The sequence below is a fragment of the Phragmites australis genome, chromosome 16, assembly GCF_958298935.1.
Source record: "Phragmites australis chromosome 16, lpPhrAust1.1, whole genome shotgun sequence".
Lineage (NCBI taxonomy): Eukaryota > Viridiplantae > Streptophyta > Magnoliopsida > Poales > Poaceae > Phragmites > Phragmites australis.
In genome coordinates, this window is record NC_084936.1 from 9,665,122 (window position 1) to 9,685,475 (window position 20,354).

A 20,354-nucleotide genomic window follows, 5' to 3' on the forward strand; every position below is an offset into this window, starting at 1 on the left:
TGGTGCACCGGATCAATAGGCTCCAATCCAACTATGAGACTCCAGCTTAGTTGGTTACACTAAGAGGCCTATTGAGCATCACATGAGTGCTTCAAGATCAATTACAAAATAAAGGATAAGTGCCAGATTTAATGTCTAATATTGAAGCAATGAATTGACAACATCAACACGTAGACCATGGCAAAAGAGAGAATTTGTAGCAACAACCCTAGAATTCAAATTCTGCATATCTATCATAAATAGTTTTCCAGTATGGATAAAATGAGTATGAGCATCACTACAACATTATCAGTTATCACTTGCAGACATTTTTCTTTTCAGTTCCTTGCTCCCTTATCATGTTATATTGACTTGTTAGTACTTTGTATTAAACTTTTGCAATTGTCCTTTCTTGTGATACACTTCCTTTTGAAATGCTAAAGTAATTTGTATAACAGAGAATTGAACCATCGAAATTAAGGTATTTACTCAGCTTACTTCATCCAAGCTGAGGAGGGATATGTATCAATTATAGCGTATTAATTCAAATAATCTATTTGAGAGATTCTGCACCGTGAAAACATACCTTAGAAGTGAACATTTTTAAGTAAAAAGTATCATCCTGTCATGGTGCTCTGTTTATATCCGGCCTTGTACATCATCCTGTCATGACAGCAAGACAAAAAGGACAAATGAACATGTTGACAGGCTGCCACTCTTTTCTACTAGAATGAAAAACAGAAAACAAGGGAAACTTGTACAATCCAACAAAAGAATTTACTATGATAAGAATTCGAATGAACCAGCAAAATTTAATGTATTTCTTATGTAGCCAGATAGTCCATTGCTTGATAAGAACAGAGGGAAGTGTACGTTAAAATTGTAGGACGGTCTCATGACTAACTGATCGTAAGTTGAATTGGTTAATAAAACCAAATCCTCTGTATGACTAAAAGCACAACCAACTGACCAGAAAACAGTGTAAGGAGTCTGAAAATTGCTTCCTGTACCACATTTGTATTCTGCAGAGTATGTTGGGTGATAATGCAAAGTATGTTGGGTGAGTTCTTTCAAGAATATGATTAGAAGGACATAAATATAAAATTTGAGATGCGAGGTGCATGTGCCAACAATCAGTGGATACAACTAAACAATCTATTTAATTAATGGTGTTGACTAATTGCACATAACTTAGACAAATATTTCAACAGATAATCATGTCAGTGTATAATATGTAGCCACATGAAAAGCAAATATTAGTATTATATCTAGCCACCCATCATTCATCTGTCTTCACATACATGACAATTGACTAATATTGATCCAGTTAACTTCAAATGGTACTTTCAAGAGAAGATATGATATGTGAGTCTGAATGTTACCCGAAAATCATTCCAACTACAGCACTGATATTGGCCTTTTCAGCTGTCAGTTCAAACTCAAGTTCTCCAATCTGCCAAGACCATGGGATGAGAATTAATCCATGTTCACAATTCACTTAAGGGTCATTAAAGTGCAGAGAAGCCCTTAAAGCAACTCCAACAGACCTTCTATAATATACCATCCATATCCCTATATGGATTGCCATCCATAAAGATTTTCTCTCCATATTACTCCATAATTCCAACCGCATATCCATATTTCACCTTCTATATTCTCTCTCCTATTTTTTAATAGTACTCTATAACTATGTCTCCGAGATTGTGAGGCTCAGAGAGAGAGAGAGAGAGAGAGAGAGAGAGAGAGAGAGAGAGGGAGGGAGAGAGAGGGAGGGAGGGAGACCGGAGGGGAGTGGGAGCCGGCTGGCGGCGGTGGTTTCTCCGGCTGAGCGGCTGGTTGCCCGGCGGCACAAGTGGAGCGACGGCGTCGCGGGAAGACCGGATCCTAGCGGTGGGATCCGCATGATGGCAGGATCCGCTAGGGTTCAAGCGAATGGCGCTCGGTGAAGGGGAAAGAGGAGATAGGGCCGGCGGCTGGGTGTCACATGTGGCGAGGCTTCTCCCTCTCTCTCTCGACGCCAGAGATGGGAACCTCAGGCTCCGGCTCTGGAATCCGGATGGTGGTGCCAGTGCTCGGGGAGAAGGCGGTTGGGGATGGTGTGAGGAGAGAGACACACTATATTTGGTGTGCGGGAGACCGGGGATGGAAGCCGCTCCAAAATAGTGAGTTTGATGGAGTGTCTATTGGAGACCTTTTTTTTGCGAATTTTGGCTAGAGCCTAGGATAAAGGGTGCGATGGAGGATTTGTTGGAGATGCTCTTACCTTCATCTTTCTTTCTTTTTCTTTCATAGCCTGCACATCAAATTGAATCACAGGGCATTTCGATTGTAGCTTACCATTCTTGATCAGTGTTTCAGCAATCTACAAAAGTATTGCAAAAGCATGTTACATTTGGATATTCAAGCTGTTCAACCTTTTGATAATCACTGATACAAGGTAATTTAGAAATAAGATAGAAGCAATGCTGAGGCACCACAACAGGATAAATTTGACAGTTGTTCATAGGTTAGATTCTGTCAATAATACGTCTACATTCTAGATGTTTTTTGTCCCTTCGGAACCGACTTTTTACAGACGTGGAACCAATTTGATTATTGACCCAATCATAACATCAACGTTGGTGTTATGTTTGAGTCAGATCATTAGATAGTTAGCCAGGAATGAGCAGATTAAAAAAACAAATTCAAGAAATAGTAGCATGGATAATGAGCAAGCGACCTACCATCTTGAGCTAGCCCTCCCTTAACGTACTGTCCCATTGACTGAAACCTCCTTCAAGGTGACACCAGCCGCTTGCCAAATGCTACACTATGTAAAGTAAATGGCAAAGCAACCTTCAATCAAGAAAGCAAGTTGAATAAAACACGAGAGTTGACAACATCATATAGACGCAATCCCTACCTGATTTGGCACTACCCGTCAAGTAGGGCTCTGTCGATGGCAGCTGCTTGGCAAGATTATTTGACGTTGATGTGTCAGCCATCTCCCATGTGTTGATGAAAGAAATTGACATTTTGTAAAAGTCTCAGATCTGGAACTTTCAATATATCAAAATATTCGATTAAATATTGTTTTACCAAATCGAGAGGTCTGCGTTTGGAAATTTTAGACATTCCAATTGGATCAGAACATCTGATTAAATATTTTTGGCTAAACAAAGAGGTCAATGTTTGTAAAAACCAGACCTCCTGATATGTATCAGAACATCCGATCGTGAGTATCGGAACATCCGATCTGATTCTGATATGGATTTTTGGGAAAGAGATCTAGTCGGATTAGAAGATAAGTTTTGATATATTTTGAACCAAAATGGGGTAAGATCATCCCTCCCTAAAAATATAAAGGGCCATGGCCGATTGAGAACATCCAACATCCAATCGAACAAATACAATTTACTTTACCTTTCTTTTTTTATCCCTTTTTCCCTAGTTCTCTTTTCCAACCTCCCTATTTAATTCTCGCTCTTGATCTCAATGACCAAAAACAAACCGCTAGCCATCTACGCTCTTACGGGGTCCCTCCCAAGCGTGGGTGATGACGAAGGTCCAACGGTACGGCACCACGACTAGGGTTTCTTAGGTACTATCTGTCATATATTCAGATCGTAACATCCGACGCCGATTGGAACATCTGATTAGGGGATCGGAACATCCAATCCAGTATTTTGCACATGAAGTGCTCAGTGTTTGGCATGGTATCTTTTCACGTCAACACACTTTTTGGTGACTCCGCTGGGGAAGAAGCTTTTCGACCATCTTCTAGTTGAATCCTAAAACCCTAGCCATGACGAACGGATCTGAAGTCGACCCCAACAACATCATTGTGCCCGCCATCAAGGAGCTAGATGAGGAGGCACAACAAGAGTACGAGAAACACAAGATGAAGTTCGACATGGCGTTCACTTCATGCTACCAAAAGACGAGATAGGGCATCATCAGGAAAGGAGGAGATTTCACACCTATCTACTTCAAGCCCGAGGTAACTTTCACTGTAAGTGATGCACCTCTTAATGAAGAGAAAGTTTCTTTGATGATTGATCAGCAAGTAGGTGCTTCTGTGTATAATGCATTGGATAGGTTGTTACCTAGTCATCTTAAGGTTATCGTTTTTGAAGTGCAAAGTGGAGAAGATCTAAAACAACCCGTTTTGCCTCATGATAATGGTATCAATAATAGCAATGGTCAGCATGACTCTTTGCTTGCTAATGCATCGGTAGCAGTACACATCTAAAGTTACACCGTAGACTAATGCGTTAAGTTCGGTTGGTCATAATGTATTACCACATGTTATTCCAAATACAGCTATACCGGAATCTACAACCCTTATGCCTTCACCGTATGCAAATGCTCATATGGTCAATTCGGGTGCGCCTAATGTTAGCAATTTTACTGGTATGGGAGAAAGTTCAGCAAATTTGCAAACACCTTTGTATCGCATTGTAGCATACAGTATACCTCCCGTGTCGCCTCAAGGTTCTGACATTCCATATGGTCCACTACATGATAGTAATTTTAGTAGTTCTCTGCAGCATATAACAGGCACACAGCCGAACCAATATTTTTAGGCCACAGCAAATAGCTAATGGGATATCTGCTCGGCCTATGATCGAGCCATACACAAGGCCTGGAAATGTTAGAGAGCAAGTGTTTAGTGTTCTGAGATAGCAGTTCGGGGTGGAGGCCAAAGGTAGAGCACATGCGTATCAAAAGCCATACTCTGATTTCTATGAAAATATTCAGTATCCCAGAGGGTTTATAGTGCCTGAATTTATTAAGATCACTATGGATGATGGTAGAACCACTTTAGAGCATATTGCTCAATTTATTATGTAGTGTGGTGAAGCTAGCGCTAGCGATGCATTAAAAGTGAGATTGTTTCCTTTAGCATCATCTGGCCCTTCATTTACCTGGTTTACTTTTTTAGCACCTAATTCTATTATACATGTATCAATTAGAGCAAATATTCCATGAGTATTTTTATACTAGGGATATTGAGCTTAGATTATCACATTTAACATCGGTTAAATAAAAACACAATGAGCCTATTGTTGATTATATTCGAAGGTTTAGAGATACAAGGAACCGATGTTTTAATTTAACAATTTCTAATAGAGACTTGGCTGATCAAGCTTATTCCAGTTTACTTTCTCATTTAAAAGAAAAGCTAGAGAATCATGATTTCTCATATGTTAGTCAAGTGTTACAAAAAGCTCTTGCCCAAGAAAGCTGGGCTAAAGAGTATAGAAATTTTTAGAGATCAAATGATAAAGTGAGAGAAGATTGTCCTAATGTTCATATGCTTGAATATAAATCTGAAATTTCGGACGAGGATGACGTTGATGTATGTGTGGCCGAATGGATTTGGTCTTATAAGTCTAAACCATTCATTTATTTAGCTCTTAAGCCTATACCTCCTAAGAATTGGCAAGAAGAGATTAAATTTACTTTTGATGTAGCAAAGTGCGATAGAATTTTTTATTACTTGCTACAAGAAAAACAAACTAGGTTGTCTCAGGGTCATGTAATTCCGCCATTAGATGAATTAAAGAGATGAGCTTATTGCAAATGGTATAATTCTTATTCTCATGCTACTAACGATTGTAATGTTTTCTGTCGACAGATCCAATCGTCCATTAATGAAAGACGATTGAAATTTTCGGAGATGCAAGTGGATAAGCAACCATTCTTGGTTAATGTGATTTATCTCTAGGATAAGAGTATCCTAATTTGGACAACTCAAGCCGAATCAACTAAAGATAAAAATGTAATCATTGGTGAAGAAAGACCTAAACCTTTAGGGGTGAACAAAAACTTGCTAAGAGAAGTGTTACTTGAGAAAACTCCCAAAGGGAAAGAGTTGGTCAATTTTGTGGTGAATACTTCAACTGCTGGGGGGAAGAATGATTGGACCAAAAGGCTCAGAGGTTGGCAAGTGAAAGTTTAATGAAGCAAAGAGACATGACAAGGTTCATAAACTCAAGTCCACTTTTAAGCAACTCTTGTCCAAGTATGAGAAAGACAAGGCCGTCCAAGCATAGATGAATCGGCCAAGTAGTTTGAAGCGACCAAAATCACCTTCAAGGCAAGGGGTGTATAATCATCATCAACAAAGGGAGGACCATCCTATTAACGTCTACCCATCAGTTGGTCTGTCGCTGCCATTTCTGTGGACACTTCATCCAATGCTCTTCCCTCCTTGTCCAACATGGGGCTATAATGGTATGTGGATGTTGCCACCTCCTATGCAATTTACTCCTTTTCATTCAATGTGGGTAGCACCACAGAGTCCGATATTTGATAGAATATCAGTTCCTGTGCATGACCGATTGGGTCTTATAAATCAGTCTAGTGATGTTAAACATGCTAAGGTTATGAAGAAAGTATATTGGGTCAAGGGAAGTAGTGCGTTTTCTCAAAATTCAGATTCTAATGTTGGTAAAACAAGGACCACTGCTGCTAATATTGTTGAGATTGGTTCAATGAAAATTGTCATCGAATAACTTGGCAAAGGATTGGTTGTCTTTGGTGATAATCCGTTCAAGTCTAAACATGTACCTACTGCTGTCCAAGTTGCTTCAAAGACTAATCATCATGAAGCAAGTAGCAGCAAGCCGCTTTCTAAATACCTACAACAGAGGTGATGTCCATCAGGCTTATCTCACATAAAGAAGAGAAGATTGCAGCGGCTATGCAAGCAGATGGAGCGACAAGCAAAAAAATAATGGGATGTTGCTTTCAATGAGGTTAAACCAATGCAAGCAAATGTGGAAACTAAAGTTAGATGCCATAACAGTCCCTATGGCAACCCTTTCACCAACAACAACACCGATGCCTACGCAAGATGACAAATAAGATGAAGAATTGCTAGATTATGGAGAGTCGCCAGTGCATGCTAATGATGCTTCACCAATTGAAGGTATGAATATTAATATGGTTTTGGTATTTCCTTTGAGATTTCATGCTATGGGTGAAGGTGATGTATATCAATAAACAAAAAAGCATAGCCGATGTATTGATTACTGTTGGGATCGAAGTCCTAGACAAGATGGGCCTTCGGGGGTGGAACAGGCGAAGGCCCCTTACGATGACGTGTACTGGAAGTAGAACAGTCTCGGGTTACCCTTCATGTTTACACTGTGGCTCTATTTATAGCCTGTACCCGGCGATCACGGACCCGGTTTACACATATTACCCCCTAACCTGCTACATTCCTGGAATATCCGGGGACAATATAGTACAAATAAGCATGATCCCATAATTACAACAGTGCCCATGACAATTGGGCCCACTGTCCAGCTGTTTTTCAACCGAAGGGTATCGAAGCCCTCTCCGTCCGACCTCTTGACGAGCTGCCTTCGCCGCCTCCTGGCGAAGGCCTGGTCTTGTCTTCGCACCGAGCGAAGGGTGCAGGACGCGAATTGGAGCTTCGCCCAACAGTCGAGGCAGATTAGTCTTCGCATACGCCAATTCGGTTATGGAAGATGCAACCAACACAGCGGTTGGGCCACGGCACCTCCAACTAACTTCGCAGTTGCCTTCGAGTACAGGGACGGCAGGAGATGATCCCCAACAGTAGCCCCTTACTGGCAAGGTTTATCTTCGATAGGCCGAGCCTGTAGACTTCGAGATATCTAAGCGTCATCCCCCTTCGGCCTGTCGAAGTTAGTTTGATACAATGCATGCTGTTATATGTATATATATTATATTATTATTATTATTGTTATTATTATTATTTTATTTTTTTTGGGTGTTGGAACGATATGGGTAACTACTTGCATTTAATGTTCATGGTAGTTATCTGAGCGCGGTTTCCGGCGCCGGTTCAATTTTCGATGCTGGTAGTGTTAACCGCACTCGATTCCTCCTATAAATACTAGAAGCTGTCAAAAAAAATTATACCGTGCCCTCGCTTAGAGTTGTTGATCTCGTACGAAGTAAGTTTGAGCCCTTCGAAGGCCTTAGACTTGGCCCCCGATTGTCTTCGCGCTGCTAGAAGATTTCCTTGAACTAGATGGCTCCGAAATACAGATCGTCGCGTCCGAAGACTTACTGGATTGGACAGTCTAAGGTGGATGGCGAAGTTTTAGCTGGCCTTGTCAGGGAAGGGCTGATTAGTGATGTATCGAAGGTCCAGCTTCCCAGGAAGCAGGAGATCCCGGAGCCCGCTGACGACGAAGCCATTGTGTTTGTGCATTACTTTAGGGCTGGCCTTCGTCTTCCCTGTGACGAAATGGTAATCAAGGTGTTGAAGCTCTTCGAAGTATATTTGCATCAGTTAACGCCTAACGCCATAGTCAGGATGAGTCTTTTTGCCTGGGTTGCTCGATCCGAGGGAGTTAAGGCTTTCGCAAGGGCCTTCTCCGCTGCGCACCGCCTGCACCATCAACCAAAACCGGTTTTTGTCCGCGGAGTACAGAACGAAGCGCACTACGGTTGTCTAAACTTCGCCTATCGCGCTGGCCTGTCCACTCCCGTAGTTGTATACAAGAACAAGTGGCCTAGCGACTGGACTCAATGGTGGTTTTACCACAAGGTTGAAGCTGAAGATTACCTTGTTTCGAAATGCGAAGGGGTCAAGGGAAATCGTGCACCGGATGTGCGGTTGAAAGCATCGCAGCAAACGGCGCTTGAAGCCTTCGCACGGTGCGCGAAGCATCTATCAACTCGTGATTTGGTCGAGGAGTTTTTGGCGGCCGGGGTTTGGCCCCTTAGCCACGACTGGAGTATTCCAGCCTTCGGGGAGAAAGGGCCTGAGGGGCTCTGCCGTCCTCATCCTAATGTAGAAGGCTTCGCAGGTACCCTCTTGATCGTGCACTGTTACTTAATTTAAATCTTCTCGTCTAACAGTTGTTAAAAAAAATTTATTAGATTTGTCAGTAGCCGAAGTGGAGGCGAAGGCTGTGATGCTGGTTGGCAAGGTTACTCCTGGCGAAGCGCAGCTGTGCACGGACCAGGGACTTAACCATAGGTTAAACAGAATCTTCGACTATTGTGGTTTGTCGTATGATGAGCGGCCGAAGATTTCCGCTGTTCTGCAAAGCAAAGCGGGAGGCTCCCCACTAGTGGAAGTGAGCGAAGAACCCGCCGCTTGCCCTCTGACGAAAAGGAAGGTTTCAGAGCGATCGCCAAAAACTGGCCGTACCAAAAAAGCTGTCGCACTCTGCAAAAAACCACGCGAAGCTGCGTCCGAGTATCACGCAAAAACGTCGTCGGAGGGCTCTGCTGCTTCGCGCGGCCTGACCCGTCGGGAGAGTTCCGAAGGAGCACAGAGGCCCAGGCGCCGAAATCCCTGTTTTGCACGCGCGTCGATCTTCCAACGTTGATTCTGAGCGACGACGAAGAATTGACGGGGACGGGCGCAGCATTGGAGCCCGGTGTTCCAGAGGAGCCTGTTGAAGAAGGTTGCGACGACGTAGAGGTGGCTGCACACTCGTCGCCCTCCTCATCCTCGAGCTCATCTTCCGAGAGCGAAGATTCCACGCCAAGTGCGCCCCATCGCAGGGGGAAGGGCCTGATGGGTCTTGGCGGGCTGCTTGACGCGAAGGCACTTGCCCCCGAGGCTTTGCGGCCTGCTGCTTTTGAGCCGAGTGTCAGGGAGGTAAGCGATGCGAAGAAGATTTTTGGTACCTTCGTTCTTCCTGAGGTCGAGATCCCGCTTGGTCAGAAGTCTTCAAGCGAATTGATTGATGCTTCCGATGTAGCTATCGCGAAGGTATATCGGATATTTTCTTATAATGAGAGAAAGAAAACTTTGTATTTTACTAACTTGTAGTTGAAATTTCAGGTTTTACTTCTCTCCCGAGCTCAATGCAAGCAAGCAGAAAAGTCCGAAGCCCGTGCCCAAAGCGCTCAGGCCCAGATTGAATTGCTACAAAAACGGGCGGAGAAAGCTGAGAGCCAGAAGCGCGAGTTGTCGCGGCGGGCGAAGGATGCAGAGTTACGATCGAAGAGGCTTGAAGCGGAGCTCGAAGCCCTTCGCTGACAGCGAAGTGATTTGCCTTCGCCAGAATATGCAATCTTCCGAAGCGCAAGTTTGCGAATTGGAATCACAGTGTGGGTCGGAGAGAGAGAGAGAGCGGAGCGGCTGCAGAATGAACTAAGCAAAGCGAAGGATTACAATGACGATGCCCTTAATGTCATTGGGGAGCTTGAGCCGAAGGCGGTTGCCGCCTACGAAGCAATCAGCCATACCTTTGAAGGTATAGGCGCCTCGGCGACTCCTCCATCACTTGAACTCGTCGGACTGGGTGGGCTTATCGGTTGGATCAACGAGACCAGCAGTAGCCTCCTTCCAGCTGCTCAGCTTTACGACGATTTCTGCGCCATGGTCGCCGCCTGGAGTCTCGTGCAGTCTGTGGAGATGACGGGTTGTGACCATCACACCGCTCTTCAACGACCTTCCTTCCAGTATCCTTCGGATCTGTTAACTTCGGCTGTTACCAAGTCGTCGAAGAGCACTGCTCGTTCATTCACCACTAATTATTGGTGCAATCATGGCTGCGAGCTAGCTCTTCGAGAGGCCGAATTGAATCGTCAAAGGGTACAGATACCAAACTTATGTTTTCTCTTGTCGAAGGTTATGAAAGTGGTTATATGTGGCAATAATGTATTTATTGTTGTTGAAATTTTCCAGGCCAAGGAGAGGGAAGACACCTCGTCGAAACCGACTAATATGGCGGCCGAAGATACTGGGAAGGTGGGATGAATTGGCGCGAAGGGTCGTGTTTATGCTTTGGTTTTTGTAATTAATGATGTGATACACTGGCTGTGTAATACATTATATATTCATGTCGAAGTGATATTGACCTTTTTGCGCTTCCTGCGCAGGTCCTTGCTTCAGACACTACGCAGGTAGCCGAAGAAGCTGTGCCTTTGACTATGATGAGGGATAATTTTTATGTTTCCTAGTCCTGCTGGGAATCATTTCACCGACGTCATGCTAATATCGACTTGGAACGGTATTGGCACGCGAAGTGTAGATCGTATGACGATATGAATGCTAGAACGAAGGCATTTTGGAAATCTGTTTGTCCTTCGACGATAGTTAGTCGACGAGCTGAACGAAATCTGCGCCGTGCGGCGAGAGGGGACGTTGACGGCACATCGGTGCTCGTTGAGCCGAAAATTGAACCTCAAGACGAGGAGCCGTTTTCACACAGACCCCAATTGTGTTATCGGCGTGGTCCCTCTTCGCAAGTAGCTAGGCGAAGTGGTAGTGATGGCAAAACTCCTATGTCGACGTCGTATTGTAATCAAGTTGGGGCCACTTCGGCCCCATCATCGCGTTTCCATGCCAGTGAAGGCATCGAGTATCAATTTTATTTTAGTCGTTTGTATAAGGATTTTGTTGATCCAGATGTTGATTTGGATGCGGAATAAACTGGGTTTGTGTTGTGATTTGCTCTTTTTGTACACCCTTACTGGCATGTCGCGCGAAGTGTGTTTTTGTTTTTTTTTTCTTTTTTTTTGGTTCGATGCGCCCTGGACATAAGTTGAATTATCCGGGTTAGACTTTCTGGATGAAAACCATCCCCCGATTTTCGCCGTAGTTTCCTGCGATTCTATTGGGATGATAATTTTCTCTTAGTCAGTGTTACCTTTGCGAAGCGCCGTCCCCCCCCCCCCCCCCCCCGACTTTTACTCGCAGGTAACTTCAGCCTATTTTGGGTGGGTTGGTCTCTGACGCTTAGCTTTTGAAGTTTTTTGGCTTCAACTTGTTTGACCGTTGATATTTGGGCAGGCAGTGCTAGCCCCCTGTACTTGACGAAGTGTGCTGCCTCTTGGTTGGCTTAGGGACATTTTTTCTCGAAGGTTTGTTTATTTCTTCGCTGCGGGGGCAGACACTCTTAGCCCCCGACTTTTGGCGAAGTTCGCTGCCTTTTATTTGGCTCGGCGATACTTAGTTTTAGCGAAGGTTTGTTTTTCCCTTCAGTGCGGGGGCAGGCACTCTTAGCCCCCATCTTTCGGCGAAGTTCGCTGCCTTTTCTTTGGCTCGGCGATACTTCGTTTTTTGCGAAGGTTTGTTTTTTCCTTCGTTGCGAGGGCAGGCACTCTTAGCCCCCGTCTTTCGGCGAAGTGCGCTGCCTTTTCTTTGGCTCGGCGATACTTTGTTTTGGTGAAGGTTTGTTTTTTCCTTCGTTGCGGGGGCAGGCACTCTTAGCCCTCGTCTTTCGGTGAAGTTCGCTGCCTTTTCTTTGGCTCGGCGATACTTCGTTTTGGCGAAGGTTTATTATTTCCTTCGTTGTGGGGGCAGGCACTCTTAGCCCCCGACTTTCGGCGAAGTTTGCTGGCGGTTTTTATAATTCCGCGAAGGTCGTAACTGTATGCTTGCATGCCTACACTTTGCACCTTGTTCTGATCGTCGATTGGTGCGCCAATCTCCTAGTGTGGCGCACTTCGACGAAAAGTAGTACTACTCGAGACAAGCAATATTTTTTGGGGGTCACTATCTTTGTTCATATGGGTTTCTGCCTCGTTAAAAACCTCACCCCCTAGCGAAGGGTCCCCCTGTGAGGAAAAGAGTGCAGTACCCTTACATGGCGATTACAAGAACTATTACGAAAATTAAAAATTACATTGGAGTCTCGGACTCTTGCTGCCGATCTTCAGGCGTAGAACTTGCGAAGGTTCTCTGCATTCCAGGTGTGTGGAAGCTCTTCACCCTCCATGTTGGCTAGATGATAAGAACCGGGTCTCAGAGATCTTTTAACTATGAAGGGGCCATCCCATTTACTCTGAAGTTTGCCAAACGATGTTGCTGTACCAAATCTTCGTAACACCAAATCTCCTGGTGCGAAGGTCTTTTCGGATACATTCTTATCTCTCCGTTTTCTTGTCTATTTTTGGTAAATGGCCAGGTTTTTTGCGGCTTGCAATCTTACTTCTTCGAGGGCATCCTTCGATGAAAATTCATCGCATTGTTCTGGTTCATTCCCAACCCTGAATGATTTCGCTTTGCACTCTTCTGGAGTCATGGCCTCTTCGCCAAACAGTAGGCGAAACGACGTGTATCCTGTTGGTCTTGCAACCGTTGTTCTTACTGACCATAACACCTTGGGCAATTCTTCGACCCATTTTCCTTTTGGCAATCCTTGAAGATGCTTCGCAACCCCTACGAAGATGACGCCATTTGCTCTCTCAACATCGCCATTAGATTGTGGGTGGTAAACTGATGCAAACATTAATTTTATGCCCAGGCCATTATAGAATTCTCTAAATCCCGCGCTATCAAACTGAGTACCGTTGTCCACGGTTACTTCGCTCGGAACCCCGAAGCGGCACACAATATTCTGCCATAGGAATTTTTGTATGTTTTTTGACGTTATGCTCACGAGTGGCATTGCTTCTACCCATTTTGAAAAGTACTCTACCGCCACCACAGCATAGCGCAAATTTCCTGGGGCTGGCGGCAGCTGCCCGACAATATCGATTCCCCATCGCCGTAATGGCCAGATCGGCGGAATAAGTTGTGTCTTTGTTGTCGGTCTATTTGATCCCTTCGCCCAGAATTGGCATTGTTGGCAACTCCTTACCAACTGGTCTACATCACTTACAGCTGTTGGCCAATAGAAGCCCTGTCTGTAAGCTTTTCCTACCAAGGCTCTTGTTCCGATATGTGAGCCGCACAACCCGCTGTGAATTTCAATCAACAGTTGTTGGCCCTCTTTCTGAGATATGCATCGCAAAAATGGTGCGCAGACTCCTGCTTTGTACAGATCTTCGTCTATAATTTTATAATTTCTTACTCTCTGAGCCATGCGCTTTTCTTCGACGTGATCTTCGATATCCCTTTGACCCCGCAGATATGCCATTATCGGGAAACGCCAGTCTTCGCTCCCAACTGATGCGACCAGTCGTGTTTGGCTGGACTTGTCATCGCAGGCTGGTTCACTTAGTTTCTGATAGAAGACATCTGGAGGCATGGGCATGTTCTGCGAAGCCGCTTTGGCTAGCTCATCTGCTTCGTTGTTATCATTCCTTGATACACTTTTCACCGTGAATCCAACGAAGTATCTTTCCATCCTTCGCACTGCTGCCCTGTACTTGATCAGCTCTGGTTCCTTTGCCTGGAATGTTTTTTCAATCTGACTTGCTACAACCTTCGAGTCTGTTTTGACAAGTATTCTTTGAGCTCCCAAAGCCTTCGCCTTGCGAAGTGCCAGGAGTCCAGCTTCGTATTCCGTCGTATTGTTTGTGGATCGGAACTCCAACCTGGCGGCGTATCGCAGCTTCGCCCCCGACGGTGAAAATATTACCGCCGAGACTCCTACTCCTGCAGCTCCCCAAGCTCCGTCGTAGTACGCGGTCCAGATTGGTTCTACTGCTTCGTCATCCGAAGCCTCAGATGAAGGTGTCCATTCTGCCAAGAAATCCGCCAGCGCTTGCGATTTTAACGATGTTTGTGCCACGAAGACAATCATGAATGGAGCTATCTCCGTTGCCCACTTCGCTATTCTTCCGATGGCTTCTTTGTTTTTGAACATGTCGCGAAGGGGTAGGGAAGTTGGCACTGTAATCTTGTGAGAAGTAAAATAATGGCGAAGCTTGCGGGATGCCATTACAAGTGCATACGCCACTTTTTCCAACTCTGTGTATGACTTCTTCGGTCCTGCTAGTACTTCGGATACGTAATACACTGGTGCTTGCAGCAGTCTGGTATCTTTGTTTTTTTCCTGCACGAGAACAGCGCTGACTGCTGATGGGGAAGCTGCTATGTATAACAACAAATCTGCGCCCAGATCCGGGCTGGTCAATGCTGTAAGCTTCGTCAAGTATACTTTTAACTCATTGAAAGAAGCCTGCTACTCGGCACCCCATTTGAAAGGTTCAGAACTTCTTAACACCTTGAAGAGTGGTAGACTTCACTCGGCGGACTTCGCAATGAACCTGTTCAATGCTGCTAGTCTTCCTGTCAAGCGTTGGGCTTGCTTTCTGTTATGTGGCGGTTTCATATCCAAAAGCGCTTGTATCTTCTGAGGATCCGCTTCGATTCCTCTCTTCAACACTAGAAACCCCAGGAGTCTTCCGGATTGCACTCCGAAGACGCATTTCTCCAGGTTTAATTTTAAACCTGCTCTTCGCAGATTATCGAATGTTTCCCGGAGGTCTTCGATGTGTTGGCTTTTCCTGGTGCTTTTTACTACTATGTCATCAACATAGGCCAATACATTTTGTCCCAGCTACGGCTTTAACGTGGCTTGTACCAATCTTGTAAAGGTTGCTCCAGCATTGCGGAGTCCAAAAGGCATTCTTACGAAACAGTATGTTCCGAAGGAGGTTCTGAAACTTATTTTTTCTTCGTCTTCCTTTGCCATCCATATTTGATGGTACCCATATAGGCATCGAGGAAGCTTAACATCTCGCAACCGGCTACGGAGTCTATAAGCTGGTCAATTCTAGGCAATGGAAAGTCATCTTTTGGGCAAGCTTTGTTTAAATCTGTGAAATCGATGCATATTCTCCATTTTCCATTGCTTTTTCTTACTAATATTGGGTTGGCCAGCCATTCCGAGTGTATAACTTCGCGTATTACTCCGGCATCGAGCAATTTTTCTACTTTGACTTTTGCTGCTTCTTCTCTTTCCCCCGAAGCCTTTCTAAGCTTCTGTTTCCTTGGCTTCTCTTTGGGGTCCACATTTAACTTGTGTTGAATGATGCTTCGACTCACTCCTTGCAGGTCCCTAGGGGACCATGCGAAGATGTCGCTGTTTCTGCAAAGGAACATGACAAGTTGTTGCTGATCTTCTTCCGGGGCCTCTGCCCCTATTGTAATCTTCTTATCTTCTTCATGATTTAGCAGCACTATTCTGGTAGGTCCTTCTGGTGCAGCCTTCGTGATTTTCCTGCTTTGCCCTGCTTCGGCCCCCGTCGAAGGGTCTTCGATGTTGTGGACATTTCTTCTCCCTGGGGCTATGCCTACTTCGATTCGCCTAGCAACTCGTTGATCTCCCAACACCTTTATGACTCCTTCTGGGCCAGGCATCTTCATGCACAAATAAGCGTGGTGCGGTATCGCTCCGAATTTATTGAGGAACCCCCTCCCAAATATCGCATTGTATGGGTAATTAATGTCCACCACGTCGAAGGTAACTTCCTCTGTGCGGAAATTTGTCTGCTCACCGAATGACACTAGGATTGTTAATTTCCCCAGGGCGTTGATTGCGCTTCCACCGAAGCCCAGCAACGGTGACCCAGCTTGTTTCAAGTCATCTCTTCACAGCCCCATCTTATCGAAGGCATCAGCGAAGATAATGTCTGCAGAACTTCCTCCATCGATCAATATCCTGTGTACTTCGTTTCCCGAGATGTTCGCAGTAATGACTAGGGCATCTGTGTGCGGATAATCTAATACCCTCATATCCTCTTGTGAGAATGTAATGGGAATGTTAGACCATCTTGAATTGATGTACGTTGGTCCCACTCCGACGTGATTAACCCTTCGTACGTATTCTTTTCGCTGTCTCTTGGATTCTGTTTGCTGGTTGGACCCCCCTGAAATAGCAAGCACCACATTGTACCCATTGTTTATGGTATTGACTGATTTGCTACTTTCTGGTGGTGCCTCGATTGCTGGTCTTAGCGGAGGCGGGGGTAGATCACCCCGAATGTTCAGTTGCCTGGTTTGATCAAATTGGACTGGAGGTGCGGGTGCAAATTGTGGTGCTGGAACTTGATGCCATTGGTTCGGAAACATCATGTTTTGATTGTGGTTCTGCCACCCTTCGCCTCTTGCGAAGCTTGTTGCGTGGTGAACCGCTCGTCCGTTATCTACTAACTGCTTCGCTATACTTTCTTTCATGGCCACGACTTGTGGACAATGTTTAGTCCGGTGGCCTACTCCTTCGCCATGCAGTTCACAGTAAAAGGTTGCTGGGTCATGTGAAGGTCGACCTCCTCTACCTCTGCGGCCTCTTCCCCTGCCCGCCCAGCCCCCTCTATTGGACGAGTTGTAGGCTTCGCACGAGCTTTGGACTGCTTCGGGCGGGTCGGGGTTGATCTGGTTGATTTCTTTTTGGCATGGATAATCAGGACCTTCGGGTTTTCTTGGTCGCTGAGGTCTGTCTCTCGGATTGCCACCAACTGCCTCCTTATGAGGTGCATGTTTTGCTCTTGAGGCCGTAAACTCGTTTTTCCTTCGTAGATGATCTAGTTCAGATCTTGAGTATTCTTCCATCTTGTTTAGTAGCTCTTGGACGCTTGTGGGTCTTTTTCTAGTGAGCTTCCCTGCCAAAAGGCCCCCTCTGATGCCCTGTATTGCAGCATCGATGATGGTATCTTCGCTCAATCCCTTCGCCTGACATCGTATGTGTACGAATCGGTGCATATAGCTTTGTAAAGTTTCTGTTGGTTGTTGCTTCAGCGCGAAGAGGTCGGTTGCAGTGATGTTATCCACCCGGTTCCCTTGGAAGTTGCTGTATAGGGCAGTGCGCAGCTGTTCCCATGAATATATGGACCCCGGGGGCAGAGCGGAGTACCACGACCTTGCTATTCCCTTGATTGCCAATACAAAAGCCTTCGCCAAGGTTACACCATCTCCGCCAGCTGACTCCACGGCTGCCTCAAAGCTCATGACAAATTCCCTCGGATCCAATTCTCCATCGAACATAACCACCCTGGGCATGTTGAATCCTATCGGCCATGGCTGATTTTGTAGGTCCATTGCTAGGGGTGACTCAGGATCTCCTGTGGAAGATCTTCGCCGAACTTCTTGCGAAGCTCGTATGAAATCTCTTGGTGGCGTCGGTCGGCGAGACATGCCTTCTGTTTGGAGTATATCGATTTCCTCCTGGATCCTTTCCAACATTTTTCTTGCTTCTTCTGCCCACCGGCGGTACTCCGCAGCTTTCCGTGTTGCTGCTAGGCCATCCAACATGCGCTTGTTGTGCGCAATCTGTCTTTCCAACTCCTCAGCTTCTAGCCTAGCATTCCGTTCTTCGTTTGTTTCTTCATCATGTTCCAACTCGGCGAAGTCGCCTAGTTCCTCCCATTCTTCGCTTCGCCCTCTTTCGCCTTCTTTTTCCGGAACATCAAAGCGAATGCGATCTATTGGCTCCATGATCGGCATTTGCTCCGCGTCCACCCGTAGTGTGTCGTCATGTCGGCCATCGGCAGTTTGTTGTTGCGCTGTGTCAACTTCGCAATGCTAGTCTTGTGCGGCTGAAGCCCCCCCCCCCCCCCCCCGACTGAGGCATTTCCTGATTCTGGTACCGCCGGAGTGGTTCTATCGGCCGAAGGTCCGACTATGGCTGGGAGTTCTAGTAGTGCCTCCGCTCCTCCAGGTGGCTTCGCTTTCTTTTTCGGTGGCATGCCTTCGTGGGTTCGATCCCCACGGACGGTGCCAACTGTTGGGATCGAAGTCCCAGACAAGATGGGCCTTCGGGGGTGGAACAGGCGAAGGCCCCTTATGATGACGTGTACTGGAAGTAGAACAGTCTCGGGTTACCCTTCATGTTTACACTGTGGCTCTATTTATAGTCCGTACCCGACGATCACAGACCCGGTTTACACATATTACCCCCTAACCTGCTACATTCCCGGAATATCCGGGGGCAATATAGTACAAATAAGCATGATCCCATAATTACAATAGTGCCCATGACAATTGGGCCCACTGTCCAGCTGTTTTTCAACCGAAGGGTATCGAAGCCCTCTCCGTCCGACCTCTTGACGAGCTGCCTTCGCCGCCTCCTGGCGAAGGCCTGGTCTTGTCTTCGCACCGAGCGAAGGGCGTGGGACGCGAATTGGAGCTTCGCCCGACAGTCGAGGCAGATCAGTCTTCGCATACGCCAATTCGGTTATGGAAGATGCAACCAACACAGCGGTTGGCCCGCGGCACCTCCAACTAACTTCGCAGTTGCCTTCGGGTACGGGGACAGCAGGAGATGATCCCCAACAATTACCATCACCCTAAGGGATATTCATGGCCGATGTCTTGATCATCGTCCTAAGAAGGGTAGAAAGGGAGATGATATGTTTTTCGGTAAGAAAGCTTCACCAAAAAACAAGAGGGCATGTGTTTATGAAAAAAATTGACATTTTGTAAAAGTCTTGGATCTGGAAGTTTCAACAGATCAAAACATCCGTTATCATCGAAACATCCAATTAAATATTTTTGACCAAACCAAGAGGTCTGTGTATGGAAATTTCGGACATTGAGACTGGATCGGAACATCCAATTGGATGATCGGAACATTCGATTAAATATTTTTGGCTAAACAGAGAGGTCAATGTTTGTAAAAAACGGACCTTCCGATATGTATCAAAAACATCTGATTGTATCGGAACATCTGACCTAATTCAAATCTAGATTTTTGGGAAAAAGATCGAGTCAGATTAGAAGATAAGTTTTGATAGATTCCGACTCAAAATGGGGTAAAACCATCCCTCCCTATAAATATAAAAGGGTCATAGCCGATTGAAAACATCCAACATTCAATCGAACAAATACAATTTACTTTACCTTTCTTTTTACCAAGGAAAAACTGCCGGCTATCTACGCACTGGTGGGGTTCCTCCTGAGCGTGGGTGATGATGAAGGCCCAATGCTGCAGCACCACGACTAGGGTTTCCTATGTGCTGTTCGTCGGATATTCAGATTGGAACATCCGATCTAGTATTTTGCACACAAAGTGCTCAGTGTTTGGCATGAAATCTTTTCACATCAACACCATGCTCTCGCCAGGTTCAAGAGCAGATCACCAACTTCTTGGCCACACTATATATCAGCAACAAAATGGTTATAAGAGCATTGTAAGTGTGGTTGCATAGAAACCTTTAGCGCATCCAATTAGTATTTATTTAGTACCCACCTCATTAAGAACTGGCCCATTGGAGAGACCAAATGCCACATCATTGAGCTTCATGAAAGGAAAACAAAATACCGTTGAATCAAATCAATGAGGCAGATTAGTTACTATACATTTGCATTTCAATGTAACTGTTGTGAATATTGTCTACTGAATTTATATCCTTTGAGCTGACATTAGTATTTCCAATAGAATATGTAAAAAACAATGATGAGCTGTAGTAGTCGCTTATGTCGAGATGAAGGTCGCAGGGGAGCTGAGATAGGAATTTGGGCAGGAGAACCAAGCAATCCTACCACCAAACAGCAGATGAAAAAAAGTTGAAAAGCTGGAATTTTAAGCAGTCTGCAACATAGAAAAACAGGAGCACATCGGCCTACCGTGAACTCCTGGAGGAGTGGCAGGACTGGCGGGATTCCTCCTCGGGGTTGCCACTACGGTAGAAAATGAGGTGGAGGTAATGGGTTTGGAGGAGTTAGAGGAGACAGCGAGGACGGTAGGTGGAAATAGACGTGGCCGGGGATGGAAATGGGAGGAGCAGGAGGAGGTGGCAGCGGCGGGAAGAAGCAT

The 20,354-nt window shown here is 45.5% G+C and overlaps 1 pseudogene; it reads right to left on the reverse strand.

The window, feature by feature from the left end:
- Positions 1 to 1,357: 1,357 nt before the first annotated feature.
- On the reverse strand, positions 1,358 to 20,354 carry LOC133895043 (uncharacterized; annotated as a pseudogene).